This window comes from Ranitomeya imitator, chromosome 2 (genome assembly GCF_032444005.1).
Source record: "Ranitomeya imitator isolate aRanImi1 chromosome 2, aRanImi1.pri, whole genome shotgun sequence".
In the NCBI taxonomy this organism is placed as follows: domain Eukaryota; kingdom Metazoa; phylum Chordata; class Amphibia; order Anura; family Dendrobatidae; genus Ranitomeya; species Ranitomeya imitator.
This window is the reverse complement of record NC_091283.1, coordinates 188,774,148-188,791,079: the sequence shown is the minus strand read 5'-3', so window position 1 is coordinate 188,791,079 and position 16,932 is coordinate 188,774,148. Positions and strand designations below refer to the sequence as shown.

General features: G+C 42.5%; 1 protein-coding gene across 1 annotated transcript in view; it reads right to left on the bottom strand.

Moving 5' to 3' along the window:
* NIBAN2 (niban apoptosis regulator 2) overlaps positions 1-16,932 on the bottom strand; it is a 54,800-nt gene that overhangs the window by 25,172 nt on the left and 12,696 nt on the right. The window lies entirely within an intron of this gene.

The following is a 16,932-nucleotide window of genomic DNA, read 5'->3' as shown; positions in this document are numbered from 1 at the left end:
CCTGGATACATTTTCCACAAAGTGATAGAATGCAAAAAAAAAAAAAAAAACTTACTTAGACATCAACGCAGAGCAACCAGTATGCATTGGGAAGGACACATATGTGCATTAAAAAAAGGCAATTTATCATAAGAGTTGAACTTTTGCAGACCTTTCTGCACCTTTTCCTCTTTAACGAGCCTTGCATTTTTTTGGCTGACCTTGTTACTAATAACCCAGTGAGGTTAACATGGAACACAAAAAACATCCCAAGTATTTTGGTAATTGCAACACCAGGACACACTTATATAGAGCTGCTTGGAGACAAAATATAAACAGCATTGTTAAAAAAAATAAAAAAAAAAACATCCAAAAATAATGCGTAATTGTGTCCCACAGCCAATCACCAGGCCTGTAAACTGTGTCACAACCAATCAACAATGTCCAACTGTTTTGTGCGGCGCAGCGTAGTATGTGGTTGGAAAATTAAAAGGCGATTTCTGAAACCCGTTCTCAATATTTTATTTTAATTAAATATCACCGACTGGTCCGGCTCCGGTTACATCAACGTCAGAGGCTCAGTTACAAAATCCGCCATGTTTCATGGGAAGAAAAGCGCAGCAGGCAGAACTGCTCCTTCTGGGAAAATTATGGACATCACAACATAAGACCGTCAATGGGGTCCATCAGCGCCGTTGTTTTAATGATACTGGAGCGCTATTATTTTTTATTTTCTGCTCCTAAGACAGTAAAGGACAGACAACCTTAGAATGTATTCATCCACAGTAACAAAAACTGACCACTGGCATGGCTCACCCCCTTCTTTGCCATCCATCTTTTGGGCTGTCCAAGCATTTGGAAAAAAAAGTGCTAATGGACCAAACATATCCCAACATATGGAGAGAGAAAAATAATCCAAGTCTCCCGTAAAGAATAAATAAATTGGAGACTAATTTCTCTTCCCTACCGGAGATTTCCAGCTTAGACCTGAAGGCCCAAGAAAAGCAATAGTCTTGGATGTTTACCTTTTGTGGTCACTTGAAGAAGAAATGTCACGAGGAGGAGGTGTGGACTTTTTATAAACTCGGCTCTGATCTATTCTGAGAAACCACAGGAAACGTCCAGACTCAAGAAGAAAAAGTGGTTGAAAATTAGCCTTGGCAATTCCCAACCTAAATTGCCATCCCCCACCCTGCTAGCCCACTTACTTCCTACTGGAAATTTCCTTACTGGTGTATGACATAAGAATGTACGACATCGGGTAAAAATGGATGGCCTTCATGCGCCATGAATTTTTTAAATTGACCCGAGTTGCTTGACAGACAAGAACGTGTTGTGCGACCTAAAAAAAAAAAAGGTTCCTGCTGGGACTGAAAAGTGACTATATTTTTTGTAATGATCACCCTACGTGGTGTTGGCTATGGATGGGGAGGAGGTTCCCAAACTGGCTGCACCTGCAGCTTAACCACAAGCAGCAAGTTCTTTCATTTCTCGATTCGCTAAATGTCTACACAAAGTGCAACTGGGAAGATCTTCTGTGATAAAAATAGATGAGGCTGCACAGAATGCGACACAGAATGTGACAATGAGGCCTGAAATTTCTGGAGATGCCAATGTCTGCCAACGGCCAAACTCGTTCTATGGAGCAGAATTTTACTCAGATGGGATGCCATATCAGGCACCACCCATGAACAAGGGTGGCACAGTTTCTGGAGTGGGGGGGACACAACTTATTTTTTTTCAACTAGTGAACAAGAATATCTGTCTTTACGCTCCTTCGTTCCAAAGCGCAGCAGAAACGTACAAGGGTAGATACTATTCTAAATTTCTTGTGGATTTTCCTCTCACATTTTATCCTTTGTGGAAATCTGGTATTTTATATAATATTCATAAGCTCCGCAAAAAAAAAAAAAAATATTTATTTATTAATTATACATATATTTGTGCAGAATAATAAGTGAGATGTAGAATTTAAGATTCAAAACATTTTCATGAATGTCGTGAATTCCACGTGGAGAAGCCATGCGGTTACATGTGTGAGCACATTGGCCAGAGAGTACCCTGCATGCATTCACTCCAGCAGCTTGTTAAGGGGATTGTGCTTCCCCTCTCTGAAATGGCGAGGCATCACCACATGCCGGCTGGGAAGGTCGCGAAGTTATCAGTCCAATGCCCAGCAAATACCAGGCACCTGTCATATTCTAATAAATCAATCCAGAAACAATCATAGAGAATTAAAAAAAGAAGAAAAAAAACTAAACCGAAAATGTGATTATAGTGTAAACCTTGCCATGCATGACGTATGTATCTTCATGGCTGGTCTGTGAACATTGTCACCTTGGACAAAGCCATTGGTAACAGCAAAACCAGTCTCTGCCTTGATCTGTGGTTTAGGATCTGTTACTGAAATAGGAGAGGACATTTGGTGCTTTTAACATTCTATGGAAGGAGGAGTTAGAGGCCGACACATTCTACTGCAAGTTCTCCATAGAACTTTACGAGCACCAACTGTCATCTCCTATTTCAGAAATGGGAAAATCTGATTCACTGATGACACACTTTAGCCGTGAGTTGAGAACTTTGAGAATAATCAATCCAGTACAGTAGTGGTCGTACGAATAGTATCATTGCTGATGATGGTAGTACCATCGGCAGGATCACTAGTGATAATGGCACCAAACATGAAAGTATCGATAAGAGACGCAGCAGAGCTAGGGAAGGGGCTTTAAGGGGGTAACGGCCTTTAAATGGTAACTGATCAGCAGTCATTTAATAGCTCGTTAAGGTTGCATTTAAACTAGCCAGTCATCATGAACGAGTATTCCTAGGAATGCTTTTTTTTCCAATAATTGTATAACAGTTGCCATTGTCTAGTGTAAACCTACCCTTAGACACGCCAACCACCCGTACCATGCGCACAGAACAAAATCGACAATAGACTTACATTGTTCTCAGCAGCACGTCCTGTTTACTCAGTATGATGTGCTGCCAAGAACTATGATTTTTAAGCGTTTTGGTTGTCCATCAGGTGATTGGCAGTCTGCTTATACTGGACGAACAGGGAAAACAAGCGTTCCTGGGAATACTTATTGTCAATCGGTCAGCGTAAATTCACCCTTACTAGTACCAGTAGTGATAACCGTCATAATAATATTACCAGTAGTGATAACAGAAGAAGCAGAAGTTCAGCGAGAGATCTCAGCTGTAATAATGTCCAGATGTCCCAAAGAGCTTGAAAGGGGCTTCATCAGAGAAAATACCTTTACCCCAGTTTTCTGAAGACCAATACCTGCACTTCCTGCAAAGTTATTCTCTCTGATAAAGCCTCTGCAGACTGTTTGGGGCATGTGGAAGAATGATTGTCCAGAGAAAAGGTGAGTGCTACCATGAGTCCTGTGTCTGCCAACGGTACAGCATCCCGAGACCCTTCATGTGTGGGGGCCTCTCATGGATGGAGGGCGATCACTCACAATTTTGACGAATATCACTGCCTTGAATAAAAGAATGAGCGCTAAACAAATACCCAGAAATTGTGATAAACTCCAAGCCCTGAATGGACAAGAAAGGTCAGTTATCGGTTAGGATTTGGCCCAAAAGCCGATATCCAGCTGCCGGGACGAAGGGAAAAAGTCTGGAGAAATAAGAGTCAGCACTGGAAATATTGAGTCTCTACAAAAACTTCATGCATTTGTAAATAAAAGTGTAAAAACGTATAATGTTTATGAAGGTACGTTCCCACGGTCAGTAAACGCTGTGGGTTGGATGCTCCGTACATCCACAGCATCCAGATGTTACAGCATAGTGGATGGGATTTCAAGAAATGCCATGCCCACTATGCGTGCTGAGACGCCTACAGATCACCCGCGGAGACCGACATGCGGCGCGTCTTTCCAGACCGCAGCATGACAATTTAACTTGCAGAGACTCGAGTATCCACAAGAGAAGTATCACCCGTACAATGTATTGGATGCGGTGATTCTGCACTTTTCAATGAACACATGCGGATTCACCTGCGTTCAAAAGCCGGCAGCGCATCAGACATGTGCATGCATCCAAAGCGCTAGTGATCGCGGCTGTAGACTGAGCAACGATAGGAGCAGTAGTAGTATCAGTAATGATAGGAGCAGTAGTGACAGGATCTGTGTTAACACAATATGACCAGATGTGATAATCTGCGATGGATAAAGCACAGTAATGTCTGACATATCATCACAAACACTGAATAATCCTTTGATAGGAAATGTTTAATTAGGGACTGACACCTGCTCGTAGTTTACAGATCCGTGTAGCAACGATAGTGACTCATCATCATCAGATTATTTTTATACCTTTATATATTTGAACAAATTAAATCCCTTAAGATAAAAGTTTGCAGATCGATAGATAATTCTGTTATTTTTTTTTATGATTATTATTTTCATTTTGCGGTGGGAAGCAGGGAAGGATGTAGGCAGGAGGAAGGAATTCTGCTAAGAAATGTGTGATTCACTGACACCCCCATGTGACTCATGCAGACATCTGCTCCTATACACGTGACCGCGCAGCCTGTAGCGCAGACCCCAGTAATGGAGAATACAGCTGCGGTGAACACTATGGTCAGCCGTACATGTGAAGCCTTGCCCATCATTACTAGTGCTATGCCTGCAGTCAGTGCATCCACTACTTGCATCCATTGGTTGCAGGTGTGCCCACCGCCGTCCGTGTTTATTCACTCTGTAAGCGTGCCACATGTCGCAGCCTGCGATCTCGGGGCGCTCAGACACGCATGTGTGTGTTGTACCAGAATATCATTCCTTTTCCATCTCCTGTTTACATTTAAAGGTAATTAAAAAAGTCATCCAAAACAATTTCAACAAATATTGTCATGTATATTGGACCCTCCACTAATCCGGCGTTGACTTAGTCATGTCCGAACCTACATTCCAATACCAGACAAGAGGCCTACTCATGGAAATAAGCATGGGTCCCCTTCCCAAGCAGGAGGTGGATGGACACTTTGCATTATGGAAGTATCCTAGCGTGTAAATGTAAGGGGAGCGGGCCTCAGTTCTGTAGCCTCACATTGACCGAAGGTGAACAGACAGGTAGAGGTTGTAGTGAAAAGAAGCAAACATGCCAGGAATGTAACCTTGTGCTGGACGGTTCAGAGAATGGGTCACAGCGATAAATGCTGAAAAAATAATCCACGAGCCCAATACTAAACCCGGCCTCAAAGCCTCCAACACATTCGATTAAGGTCAGCAAAGCCCACCTTATTCAGTGAGACAGGCTGACCACCTGATGTGTGTATAAGGGGTAGAGATCAGTGAACGTGCGCAAATAAGGTGTTATCTGAGCATGCTCAGGTGCTAACCTAGCGACTTCAGCGTGCTCAAATAATATGTTCAAGACCCCGCAGCTGCGTGTCTCGTGGCAGTTCGACAGCCGCAACACATGCCAGGATTTCCTGTTAAGCTATCCCTGCAACAGCCACGGGACTCGAACATATTTTTCAAGCATGAAGAAGGCACTCCGCACCAGACATCTTATTTGAGCAGGTTCCCTCATCACTGATCAGGGGTCCTGACTCTTCCCTTAATCCAAACACCCAATCCTTTTATTATCCGGCTCTTTCCTCTCTCCATTGAAAGCACATGCATGCTCGGCACATCAGTAGACATGGCGGTCGGCTGAACAAGTGCTCAATCTACAATGGCTGACACAGCTACCAGGAACGTCTGACAACTGATCCAGTATGGTGACATTCAGCGTACCAGCAGTTGTCAGAAGTCCCTGGCAGCAGCTCATCCTCACACTTTAGTGAAACATGCACCCTCAGACAATCACAATACATGAGTGCACTCTTTTCAGCCTAGCGTATTTTCAGTTGCTGTGCTCGACAGCCTGCAGATCGTTGAGCACAACCAAAGTCAACGCAAACGATTTTCCACATGGGAAAAAAAATTGCACCCTACAAGTTAAATTGCAGACCAATCCTGAACCCATCCGCAATGTGGACAAGAGCATGGAGGGGGTTCCCTAACCAGTCACATTGGAGAGTGTAGCCCAAAGGCTCGGACATCAATTTTTCACGCACAAGTTCTGTATTTTTCACGGATAGAACTTATACCCATTATATTCCACTTACATGTACAGGTATTTTTGCTTACGAAATTGTTTCGAGCCTAAATTCAGACACGCGTCCAATTTTGATCCAAGTCACGGATCAAACTCGGCAATGCAAGTTTATGGGTCCATGAAAAAAATTGGATAATAATCGGATGCCATCTGTTCGCTGTTTTTTTGTTGTTTTTTTCAAAGACTGAATGGAGAAGCTTGAGAAACACCCATTTGTTTGCATAAAAGAAAAGCTAATGAAACTGATGGAAAAAACGGACACTAAACACTGATGAAAATTGGTCTGTTTTTTTTTTTGCATGAGAAAAATCACCGATGTCAATGAACCTGAATAGTGATAACTACCAAGGTTAACATTACAGTGCCCAGGGGATTGTCAGTGTCTCTGGTGACAACCCCTCTGGTAACTATAATGGCCACCATAGTGGTTTTCAGTTGGGGCTCACTTTAAATGGAAATTCAGTCGTCTGTGTAAGAACCACGACATGCCGTTCTCCATGTGACTCATTAATCAAGTTTTCCTTTTTTTATTCTGACCCGGCATTGACTTTAGCACACGGCACATACTGTATCGGACAGATTCCAGGGGCCTCAATTGCAGGGAAGTTGGGGGCATTGTGCTTATCTGAACAAACGATATTTACACGTGAATGTCACTTCAGATAAGGCCAAGTGTGTAGAAATATTTCAAGAACTCTACAGTTTATAGGATCAGTATTCAACCACCATCAGTACTCGTCCAGATTAATACCCCGGGTAAAGAAGGAGCAAAGAAAAGGGAGAGAGGACACAAGGCAGGAAACCGAGAACAGGGCCGGAAAGCTGAAGAACGCAGGACTGCTCAACGTGTGACAATAGAAGGTGACTGCAGGCGATCCCGAGATTCCGAAAATATCTTTTTGTCCATATAGTATACATCACAAACTGGGGAGAGAACAGAAGTATGTGCCCCCTTGTAGATGTACATTTCATCTACATTAATATCGAGTTGACCTCTGAGGATATAACGGCTCCCGCTCTTCTGGGAAGGATTACTACAAGATGTTGGCGGATTCTGTTGGAATTGTTGCATTTCTGAGGTCAGACATGGATGTTGGGGAGATGGGGGGAGAATCACAATCTCGGTTCTAGTTCACCACAAAGTTGTTGGAGGGGGTTCATGTCAGGTCTCTGAGCGGCCGGTCAGGTTATTCCCACCAAACATGTCTGTATGGATCTTAGGCACTGGACATGGGGAACAGAAGAGGGCTAGGGGATGCTAAAGGGTGCATCCTAATACTTTCGACCATTTGCCCGATGCCGGTGGGGCATGTGATACATCAAGTGACATGAATTGCCTCCATTTAAAAAAAAATAAAAATGTATGTGGTGATGCGCTAAATTCTCTGTTATTGTAAACTGCCAATAGAGGGGGAGCACTGTGCTGCAGATAGAGAAAATCGGACAAAACAAGGAGGCGGCAGCACATCGAGATCCTTCTGTAACGTTATACAAGTGACTTTTTGTGCTGCTTTAAACACTTTGAAAATACAAGTCCTGGAATCGACAGATTTTTTTTTGTATAGATTTATTTTTTAGGTTACACAATGCATTTCATTTTTAAACACAGGCTTTAATTAAAAATATATTATGGTTTTGTTTTTTTTCCCAAAAATGTTAACTGTCACAGAAATCAGCAGAAAGTCACTCGCTGTCAATCATCCTTCGGACACTTTAAAAGCCCTGGGTGACTACTACAAGTGCCGGTCAGAGGCCGGGTGCTGAGGGGCTTCCGCCTTAGGTCCCAAATCCAGAGCCCAGTGAATTAAAGGATGTCTCCCAACCCTGAGACACAGACAGAGACTCGGGGTTAAGCAGGGTACCCTGGATCACACAAATATGATCATATTGCAAATCTACACATCTAAGCCAAGAGGAAAAAAAATACTGTTTTGCTTCTGGCAGCAGACGTCAGACATTTGTACCATTGCTATTAAGATTAATGAAATATGCTCAGGCTGAGGACATATTCTCCATTCTCCCACGGCCGATTTTCTCTAATGGTTGTTATATTACATCGATCAGCCATATTGCTAACACATGTCGGATTTGCAAAATGCGACTACAGAACCAGGGGCAGAAATCTAATAATCTCTGCTCTGGAGGTGCAGTTTCAAGTGTCAGGAATCTTTACATGCGCTGGATTTTCACTGCCAAACCAACGGGCTGCCTCCTTTTCTTGGGCATCTTTGTCACCATAATGAGGACTATCATCTGAATTTTGCATAATGGGCGAATTGGGTTGAGAGCATCCATTCACAAGAATAGGCTGCTGCATCTTGGGCCTCTATCCTCATTTCTTGATGTAGAGAGCGGAGCAAATTTGACAAGGGCCAAATTGTGGTGGTTAGGTGGCTCGGTCAGAGCATATCCAAAACAGCCAATCTTGTGTGGTGTTCCTAGTATGTAATGGTTAGTACCTACCAAAATTGGTCGGAGGAAAGACAACCAGTACAGCTTGACCATCTCCGCCAGTCCTATAGACTTAATATAGTGCAGCACTGCACATGTGCAACCAATGCTTCATTCAATTGGATGGCATGGGGAATCCTATTCCTGTGATCGGTGGGGATTTCAACGGTGGAATCACAGCCTAATTTAATAGGATCTGCATACCCTCACAACCAAAGATGGCAGCAGTCTATTTCCTTTGCCACATTTCCAATAGTACAGTCTGATTTAGGCATGTGCAAAAAGACTGACAAATGAGAGTTAAAAACTCAATTTCCAGGCTTCCAACCCCTTTAAAGAGAATCGGTCATCAGGTTTTTACTATGTAACCCGAGAGTAGCATGATGTAGAAGGCAGAAACCCTGATTCCAGGGATGTGTCCCATACTAGGCTGTGTTTTGCCGTTTCAATAAAATCAGTGTTTTATCAGCAATATATCACTACAGGACTAGGTGTCTGGTGCCTCCTGGTCCAACCTCATACCCTGCACTGATTGTGCAGCTTTCTATCAATAGTGTACATAGAGAGCTACCAATCAGAAGTGTGGGCAGGATTATACACAGAAAGCTGCCAATCAGGGGTGTGGGCGGGGTTATACACAGCTCAGCATTCCGAGCACCGCTACATCTACAGCAGAAAAGATGAGGATTCTATCACAACTGCTGCACCCAGTAAGTGACATATCCCTGGAATCAGGGTCTTTGTCCCTATATCATGATGCTGTCAGATTACATAGTAAAAACCTGCTGAAAGATTCCCTTTAAGTAAAGCTCCTGGTCCTTTCCGTGCCAGCAGACATGCAATTTGTGTTGTCTTTTACATCCTGACATTCTTTATCCAATGTACAGATCAGTAAAATACAATAAAATTACTCGGATGCACTAAACAAACAGACACGCCAATGCAAACACATATAAGGAAATTAAAAACACAAACAGATTTCCCAATAAGAATATTAAGTGAGCAAGCGGAAAGGGAGACTGAACGAGCGCCTGTCTGCTTGACATTAGATCAATATCAATCTGCGAGGTCATTGCATTTGTCATCCGAAGTATATCAATTTATGCTGCGGTTTTTGACCGCAGATGTCGCCTCGTTTCCATAGTTCAAGTCACACGATGTGGTGCAGGTATTGTCACTGTTGGAAATATGCAGCACATGGGTCCTGTGTGCAGACATGCAGACGGCGCAGCTGCAACTCTGCCCACGGAGATGGCCAATGACCCCATGACATTCAAGCATAATTGCGTGGTCCCGGACCACCTCCTTATCTCACCCTTTGGGTTTTTCTTCACAGCTGAGAAAAATGGTCAAATGACTTATCAGACTCAACATAGACTTGCATTGCCAATTAAAATGTAATTAGATCAAAATTGGGCACATTGACAATTTTTTCCAGTCGGGGGGGAGGGGTGGGGGGGGGGGAAAAAAAATAAAAAAAAAAAATCGCACATATGCACAGCCCCATAGTATGTCACAGTTACGAGTGCGATCCATGAAAACCACGGATAGTACTCATCATCGAAAATCGGTCGTGTGCACAAGCCCTTAAGGTTAACTTCACACTTCTGTATTTTTGGTCTGATTGCTGAAATCACACGGATAGCACCATAACCAATGTGTTTCAATTGGGCTGTTCAGATGAGTGTTTTTGTATTCACTGACAATATGCATGTAGAAAAAAAAAATTCAATCATCCAACAGCAGCCTCTTCCATATTTTGGATAATACTCACCCATTCAAGTCTGAATGGGCAAGAACAAAAATTGAATCCCATACAGAGCAACAGTATAGTATCTGATTTTTACAGATAAATTGCATTATTTTTTTATTTTTATTTTTTTTACATAGGGACACTGTGTTTGGGCTGGTATAATTAATTAAAATAATTATTTTTTTTCTTGATGAAAGGCAGGCGATTGTTCTACACTTATGTAAACTTAGCGTTACGGTTATAATTGTTACTAGTTCTTACACTAACGATAAACCCGCTGTGATGTGCAGCAGAGAGACAATAAGAGCTAATAAACAGTAAAAGGCCAGAACTAATAACGGAGTGATCAGTGGAGGTGCCAGGTGTCAGACCTCCACTGATCTGATCGTGATGGTCTATCCTTCAGATTAGCGGAGAGCCCTTTTAAGCCCTAAAAAGAAGTGCACATTTTTTCACATTTCATACAGATACAAGGATTTTAAAACAAGTCTATATCTTTAGGATTAGCAATAATCAAGTCCTCCATAATTAATGAGCAACGGATGCAATTTCCATCTGTAGCAAATAATAAATTAAGAATTTGATTTGCTCTGCATTGATCCATCCTCCAGCCCGGTTCTCCGCGGCAGCCGATCTTCACTTCTGCACCCTGCACCCTCGGTCCGGCATTCTGGGCTCTACCCAGCGGCAACATGACATTGTGGGGCCTAATGATCGCCAGAAGTGCTTTTTTACACCGATGTTGACATTTTTAATACATTGGCACCTAGAGCAAGGAGTGTACTCCAAAAAAAGTTACCCTGTAGCTCCAATCCTGATAATTTTGCAATTTGAAATCCCCCCCCCCCCACCCAAGGGTAACACTATCGGCGATCTACTAGCACAGAGTATCACTATGGAGCCCCGGCTTTTATGTTTCAGAGACTACAGGGTACAACTCAAGCATGAGAGGAGACAGAATAGACGACTGGAAGCCGAGCATATCACACATGGTATAACAAATACCGAGGAACGTCCTTGTCACGGTGAGAGAACTCTATTGTGATGTGTCTTCCGAATGTCACTATTAAAAGAGAAGAACTTGCCACAGGCTTTTGTTACAAGTCCAGGCCCGTCGTAATTGTCTAGTACAGCATTTAAGACTGTAACCCCTTCACTACGCTACCAAAATTACCTTCAAATATTCCAATCTAGGAGCTGGGGAACCCCTAAAATGCTAATGGAAGTTACTGGGATGTAGCCATCATGTCTGATGTACCATGGCCAAGTCATCTTCACGTTCCCAAAGGTGAAGGGATCCACCCAAGATGCCTGTAGCCAACATCTGACTTCCTAGGTCATGTCAGCCTGCAGTTTTTCTAGTAATCCATCAACCGTGATCATTTGATCCTGCATATAATTGCAAAAAAGGGGTTCATGACCGACTCAAGACAGATTTGGTCTCTCAATGGAAAGCTGAAGACTAGTACGTGTGGTGGCCTGGACATCTCAGACTCTTGATATGTTCTTTTACACGAGTCATTGATAACGTACGCAAGGAGATGGTCGATGTCGGCCACGTTAGTGAAGTAGCCTTTCTTGATTCCTAACTTAGACAAGTTAATAAGAGTTCATTTTATTTGCTAAATCAATAATTGTAATTAGTAATTATCTTATCAGAGAAATCTGCTTCTTTCTCCTCCTGAACTGATCATTCAGTCATTTTTTTTTAGCACGAAGAAAACACTCAATTAGGACACGAGCATGCTCAGATAACAAATGATCCGAGCACGGCTCATCACTACTAATAATGTGCATCCAGGAAATTTGGAGCCCTTGGTGACCTGCAGGACTGGCACCTATCTGAATGGTTGTCCAGTGTGGCAAATGCAGCGCAAGAATCTTGCCCAACCAGACCTGGCTGGCTGAAAACAAATATATATTGAGCCAAGATCAGTTCTCCACCCTGAATCCTGTCAAAGAGAGATGAAAAGCACATTCTGTGCCAATACCCAACCACACGCCTGCTCATTAAATGACAACAGCCCTCAATTACTGTTCACGCCCAGACCCTGGGGAGAAAACTTACTCTGCCTCTCTGAAATCACAATGAGAAAACCGCCCCGATCTCGGTTCTCAGAGTCATTTCTGATATAATCCTGCTTCCTACAGCTAGATTTAGTCTTGTGTTATTTAGATGACCTGCAATTCCCTGGTACCAGATCTTCCTAAAAATCCGCTACCTTGTAGAGTGCTCCACACCCTAATTCCCACTGCAATGCAGCCCTGTCGCCTACAGGCCACAATAATTTACAGTATATAGGCTTTTTTCTTTACTTTTCTTTTTTGATCTCGCATATATTGACTTTATTTGCGCAAAATATTTCAAAATGCCGTACGCAATTTATGAATTTTGCACACAAATAAAAATTGCTTTTTTAAATTATTTTTGCAAAATTTGCACGTTCCACTAAAATGTTGCATCGATTTCAGTCATACATGGGAGGTACCAGAGTAAATTTGCAACCAAAATTTCCTAGCGTTGAAAAAGTCAATTGATTAAATCAGTCAAAAACGGCTGGAAACACCCAGATCTCAACCACAATGGACATAACCAAGGGTGGAGACATTTAACAGACTATTAAAAAGGCGCAAATTTAAAGAAAACAAGGCAAAATAAAAAATAAAAAACTAGACCCCCCCCACACACACAAAAAAAAAAAAATGCAATAATGAATCCAGCCCATAAGTTAACTGTGGCCCCTGCCTGAGGTTACAGCAATCTGTGGGCACTAGGCATCTGACCTGGGGAAAAATATCAATTAGTTTAAGGCTACTTTCACACTAGCGTTAATTGCAATCCGTCACAATGCGTCGTTTTGCCGAAAAAACGCATCCTGCAAAAGTGCTTGCAGGATGCGTTTTTTCCCCATAGACTTGTATTGGCGACGCATTGCGACGGATTGCCACACGTCGCATCCGTCGTGCGACGGATGCGTCGTGCTTTGGCGTACCGTCGGCACAAAAAAACGCTACATGTAACGTTTTTTGCAGCCGACGGACCGCTTTTTCCGACCGCGCATGCGCGGCCAGAACTCCTCCCCGCACCTCACAATGGGGCAGCGGATGCGATGGAAATCTGCATCCGCTGCACCCGTTGTGCGGCGCTAACAACGCTAGCGTCGGTAACCTCGGCCCGACGCACTGCGACGGGGCAAGCCCGACGCTAGTGTGGAAGAAGCCTAACAAAGGAGAACAATAGCAAATTCCTCATGATGGCAGCCTGCAAGGATGTATTACAGAACTGCTGAAATTACTATTATTATGTAATGCAGCATTTTTACAAAAGTCTATAGTCTGTGTTCCATCTTAAAGGGTATATCTATCTTTGAATACCAATTTAACCCTTACTAAAAAAAAACAGTGCAGAGATTTTAGCTCCTAAATGGTACAAGTAAATCTACAGGAGGGAGAATGTGACAAGTTACCTAATTCTTCAAATCTCCTACCTGACAAAGTCCCCTGACAGAGTATTGTACAAATCTTTATAGATTTTCCTTACTTAATTTTGTGTGCAGACTATCATTTTTCAGGTGGATTCCGCCTGGAACCTGCTTTAGAAAGCAGTAAAAAGAAAAAAAAAAATAAATGACAAAAAGAATTAACATAAGCACAGCAATGTCAAAACGACATTGCTGTGGACATGTCCCATCCTTTTTCACTTCTTTTAACTCCTTCAGGCTTTGCTAGCTGTGAAGCAGCTTAAAATAAGTTACCGGTCTGTTCTTCAGGCGGCTTCTGCTTGAAAGATGCCAATATCGTACATATAAAAAAAATGTAACACTGCCACAAAAACTGCCATCGGGATCTCCAGGAGGGTTTCAAATGCCAGTGACTCTTTAAAGGGTTCAGCACCATCAGTTCCAAGTCAAGTGAAAATTCTTTCTTACACAACTCCTAAGAAGAGAATAGACCTGTGCAATACGGATAGAATTTGTGACAACTTTCTACATTCAGAAAGTTCCCTTCTCTCTCACTACCCAGTAGTTTTCACTCTCTGCATATACAGCTACTGTATAACCTACTTCACTAGTCTGATAACTTGGTATGTAAATTGCATCACACACACATTCCCCTCAATATTGAGTTATAACCTATAATATACCCCAGAGCTGCAATCACAATTCTGCAAGCAATCACAACGTACAGAGTTGTAAGGAAAGCCACAGAACACGGCTTGTTTCATTCACATGGCGGACACCATTAGCACCCCAATGACTGATACTAGGGTCCATCGAGGTGTCCACCATTCTCACATGAAAAGCAGCATGGCACCCAATGATTTTTCTTGTCTGACAAAGACGTTCGATGTGAACGGAGCTTTAGCCGAGCTCTTATAGTGGGATGATTATGTTTTTCTCTGCCATAGACTGCACCAGATAAAGGCTTATTATTACAGTAAGCTGCGAAAACTGTATCTACTTACAATGCCACCAAGCATTTGCCGTTTAGTTTATGGCATACAGCTGTGTATAATTAATAGTAATCTGATGAAATAGTTCAAGAAAATTGATGATTTAGCAAGTACAGGCGCCAATAGGAGCAGTGCGACGAGGCTGGGTTAAGCAATCGGGTTTGAATAAACATGGGAAAAAGCACAGAAACTGGAGAGACGATGACTTTATATTTTGGCCACAGAACCCAAGACTACAGTGCTGAAAATTCATCTGACCTTTTCTTTACAATAGGAAATTTGGGGAAAGGGTCTTGCTTTATTAGAAAGATAACCAAACTCAGATTTGGCCACCCGCCATCTATACAGACTCTCCCTTACACACACTACCGGTGGTAGCGGGGTATCCTCAATTGCCATAGGTCATTTATTCGGAGTATTTATTGCCGAATGCAAATCGATGTTATTTGAATTGTATTCTTTAAATTCACCCCAACTCTTAGAAACTTTTTTTTATTTCCAACTTTGATCTCGAAAATCTCTTTAAAGGGAACTTGACTTGCTGAAAACTAACTGATCTGCAGACGGGATGTTCTAGAGAAGGAGGAGCTGATTAAACTGATTTTTATTGCAAAAAAAAAAATAAAATAATAATATAACTTGTATTTTATTCATTGAAATCCCTGGCGTTTGTATGTAGGAGTCCAGTGGGCGGTCCTACTCCACGGGCAGCCCTACTCCGTGATTGACAGTCTTTCTTGGATTGCCTACTGTAGTTGTATCCTTCCGGAATCTTTTACCATAAATCTTTATATATTTTTGATCAGTTTCTTCTCTATACTTATTAGGAGGTAAAGTGCTGGTCATAGAGGCATTAATGGGTTCATTTTTTCTTCACCTCCCGGTGCCCATTACAAAGGGGTTGTCTAGTAGTGAACAATGCTTTTAAGTTAAAATATCCATGAATACGTTCTTGTACTAATCTGGAGCAGTGACTTGTTCTCTTCACCACTTACACGAATAGTGAAAGTACACGTGTCGCAGCTTCCATCTTCCTGGCCGGTACCATAAAGCCCAGTTCTAACCCTACCACCGGCACCTGAGCTTTAGTAACAGGATATAGGAGGAATGATGAGCGCTCATCTTCAATCTCAGTAATGGGAAATTCTGTATTCACTCAATACAGATTATACCTTTGAATTGAGAGTTTTGAAAATAAAAATTCTGTTCAGTAGGTGAAAAAAAGGTTTTTCTAATAATATTATGAGTTTTCTTATTTACGCATGTACTATTGATTTGTGAACTAAAAGCATCGGCAATTCTTTAATCAGATGGTGCCGAAACTGAACAACCCCGTTTCTGGCTTGAATGAATACGCCACAAATTCAGCGCTAATCCACATTGCTTAATGGATGAGACACAGATTTGTTTTATTCAAAGGGCGCTGGCCAGAAGCCAACAATGGGAAAGAATGATATCATGCAAGAGAGGTTATGGGGTTAATGAGAGAAGCGACTTCTCCGCTGCAGATTATCGTCGCTCACATTGAGAATGGCATCAAGGACAGACGTCCCAGTGCCACGATCCCCGGGTTAGATCGAAAAATCACGTCATGCACAGAGGCCCCATCACAGATGACTTTATATACGGTCCACCAATTTTCCCAGACAAATCTCCCATTATCTTTTTTTTATGTTACCAGTCAACAAAATCTCAACAACCGGCTCCCTTGAACTCCAACTTTAGCTCCAGGAGAGAGAAAAAAAAAAAGAAAAAAGTCTCATATATATTACTAAATATTTCCACCACTCCCCAAAATGTCTTAATCGAAACGTACACAAACAGCGATCCGCTCGGTGCAACAGAGGTGTCATTGTGACGCCATGTACAAGGGAACCTGTGACAGGCCCAGCGGGCAGGACCCGGGACATTGCCACCTCCTCCAAATATCTGAAAGACTCACAAAACAAACAGAACCAGTTTACACCAAACACCGGCTCTGCAGTTTAACCTCTTCGCTGGCAGGGATCTGCGTGCATATTACAGGAGCTTCTGTGTGCGGGTTATGAATGCCGGGGTGTATATCTAGAAGGCACGGCGCACGAAACACATGGGTGTAGCTACTTCTACACATCACATCCACCGCATATAGCCACAAGATTCAATATACGGAAGAAGAAAACTTACACACAGTCATGGA